We start from the raw sequence: 3,431 nt of genomic DNA, 5'->3' as shown, positions 1-3,431 counted from the left end.
AACCTATATATTCGCTCAGTACTTTTTTATTTGTCATTTTTATGAATTAAGAAAAAGAAATATATCTTTTACATATTATATCCTCAACTTATTTAGAGAGTTAATGTTTTTGAAAAAAAAGAGTAGAATCTCTTTAAAGAGTAAATTAATTTTGGAATTCTATTAATTAATAGAGGTAAAATGGTAAACTCACTATGTCAATTATATTTTTAGTAGGTGTGTCAAGCAAAAAATGAACAAGTAAATAGGAACAGAGGGAGTATTAATTATGAAAAATATAGAGATAAGGCACAAGTACCCCCTAGACTATGACCGAAATCTCAGAGACACACCTTAACTAAGCTAAGGTCGTATTACCCCTTAAACTCATTTTTAAAATTTTTTTGTATACCTTTTGGCTTACGTGGCTCATTCTGTGACTCCACGGAGTTGAGGCGTGTGGAAGATGTTTGGATGTCATGTAAGCCAAAAAGGTGTACAAAATTATAACAAAAGGGTTCGGAGGTAATAAGACTTTAGTTTAGTTAAGGTGTGTCTTTGAAATTTCGGTCATAGCCTAGAGGGCTAATTGTGTCTTATACCAAAATATACTAAAGAACTTTTTTTTTTTTCAACTAACCCTTTTTTTAAATTTATTTATTAAACATAAAAAAATATCAATAGGAACAAGTACAAGCAAGGGGGGCTAGGCCTTACTTTACTAATCCTAATGAAGTATCTAACTTCTGCTACTTAACAAGCATGAAGAAAATAAGAGCTAGAGAGAACTAAGTATTTTCTGATCATCGCAGAGTTTATAATACGCTCCATGATGATATTACAAATAAGGATGCTTAAATAATGTAAAAATATGTCAATCAAGAAGAAAGTTGAGTTATCAACCTCGAACTTTCTATTACAAAAACATGAATTAAAAAAGATTGATTGTCCATCAAAAGTAACTTGAAGTATTTTTCTCTAGTCTTCTTCTTCAAACCTATCCAACAACACTTGATAATTCATACATTATTTATGGATTTATTGGATCTAGTTGAACCTATTGATACTGTCAAATGGTTTTGCTTTGCCTATCGCATTGGTAGGTGCCTTGGAACAAACTCTTCAGTCATTTTACCTATGTTGCCTTCCATGTGTCTTCTTTTTTCTTTTGTTGCTTCCACTTCTTTGTTGCCTAGGTGATATATCCCCTTCCCTAGGTGATATATCCCCTTCCCTAGCCACTCTATCAAACCATATGTCCAGCATATTGTCTTCCTCATCTTCATCAAGAGAATCCTCACCTAAATCAATTGTATTTGACACTAAGGCCATTGACTCATTCTTCTTTGCAAGCACACATTTAGGCACAAATACGGGAGCTTCTTGACTTAATTTGCTATTCAAAGCAGGTGGTGAGACCTGATTTTCTTGGATCAAATCGCTGTCATTCTCTGTTTACCTTACTTGCTTTAATTTCTAGTAGTCTTCAATAAAGCATCAAAGCTATTCGAACATAATAGGTCTCTTGAGGCATTACTAACATCTTGCCTCTTCTCACTGTCATGAAAATTCCCAGTCAGACCCTTTTCACTACATGGAGAATTATTTTGACTAGTCGGAGAAAGGATTCGACTACTAGTTAACTTTTTGTGTGCAATCACTGTCCAATTTTTAGTTGCATTCTCGTTTTCAACTTCCAAAACATGCTACCCAGAAATTTCAGCATCTTCAACATTAGATGTATCCATTAGTTTTTGTCCTGAATCCATTAACTTTTGCCCTGAACCAACTCGCGGCGCATCAACCTCAACTCTTGGTGTTCCCCCTGCGTTTTTAGTTGCATTAGACATCCAATTCAGCCCAACTTCTTTTGATTGCATCTCATTAGTAGCAGCCTAGCCTGTTGGTTATTGCAATCACATTTGTTTTCGATAGTTGTTTGAATAACAATATTACTTGTATCAACATCCATTGAGTCTGCACGATTTTTCTCAGAAGTGGCAGCAACCAATTGTCGATCTAAAGAAGTAGCTTTCCTTTGATCGACATCTACAATCTTTCTTTTTTTATTTAGTATTTCACTCGCATCACCTTGATACTTTTCACTATCGGTAGTACCCTTTAAAGCAACTTTAATGATATCATCAATTTGTTTGTTATTTTGATTTCTTTTCGAGATCAAACGATAACTATCTTCATCATGACCTTGGTGCTTACAATAATTGCAATACACAGGTAGATTATCATATACAATCTCCTGAAAAACCTCGATCAACTTACCAGGTTTTCCATCCACAAACTGCAACCTTATACGATTTGGAAACTTTTCCTTTAGAACAAGTATTACCTTGACCCTAGTCGTGCTAGGTCTTGACTTGATTTGAGTAATTTTATCTATAGCTATTGGTTTCCCAACTGCTGATGATATAGACAACAAAGACTTCTTTGCAAACAAATCTGGAGATAAGTTCGGTAAAGAAATCCAAACCACAGCTAATGTCGTTTCCTCCTTAGGATTATATCCAATGGACCATGGAAAAACCCTACATTGATGCTCCTCTCCATTGTAGAGAAGATAATTAACTGAGCGAGATAAAACTAGTACATAATATTCATATTGATCAAGCCTCAACAAAATTTGTCTTGGAGCAAGTAAGCCAATTAAACAATTGCCCTTGGTACCAAGATGTTTCGGTAAAATTGACCTTAATATCTTCAAATCTGGCGCACCATGGGATAACTTAAACACCACTGCTTGATGTAATCCCTTTTCGATCATAAAGTCTTGCCTTTCCTCCATTGAAAACTTGATAGTAGGTTCTCCATGAATTATTTCGATTGATTTTACGATTGTTTTTTAGTTAATTAGGGCAGCAGATTGTTTAGGATTTATAGTATTGGAATTGAAAAGGGTGGCGTATGTGATGGTTTGGGGTGGTGGGGCGGGCTGGACAGCCTCGAAAGGAGGCCACCCAATGGCCGTAGCAGCCATGATAGTTGTGTAGCTGCTGCCTATGTAGGAGCCAAACCCTAGGTCGGTAGTTCTTTTTTCTCAGGTTGAATATGAGATTAGTTGAGAATATTAATTCAAACAAAAATTGGACGTTATCTATAATATAATAGTCCTGGGAACGTGCGTTGCACATTTGTCCCCTAATTGACATTAGAAAAATTAATTTATATAAGTAAATATATCATAGTAGAGCATACATAAATTTATCGCTAAGTTTAAAGCTAAGTCCTTGTGTATGTAAGTTTGACATAAGAATATAACATTTCACAAAATATAGCATGAAAATCTTGTGTCAGCTGTTGGAGGTTTGATATTTTTAATACTTCATGAAAAAATACCTTTTATTATATAAGAGAAATTAATATATTTTAATTACTGAACGTAAGTTTTAATAATAAAAAAGAAATTGGCTATAAAAAAATATAAAAATATATATTAC

General features: G+C 34.1%; 1 pseudogene; it reads right to left on the bottom strand.

Annotated features, from left to right (window-relative positions):
* Positions 1-718: 718 nt before the first annotated feature.
* Positions 719-2,779, bottom strand: LOC125861274 (uncharacterized; annotated as a pseudogene).
* Between the last annotated feature and the right edge of the window lie 652 nt (positions 2,780-3,431).

This window comes from Solanum stenotomum, chromosome 4, assembly GCF_019186545.1.
Source record: "Solanum stenotomum isolate F172 chromosome 4, ASM1918654v1, whole genome shotgun sequence".
Lineage (NCBI taxonomy): Eukaryota > Viridiplantae > Streptophyta > Magnoliopsida > Solanales > Solanaceae > Solanum > Solanum stenotomum.
The sequence above is the reverse complement of the archived record's forward strand: the minus strand, read 5'-3'. Positions and strand labels throughout refer to the sequence as shown.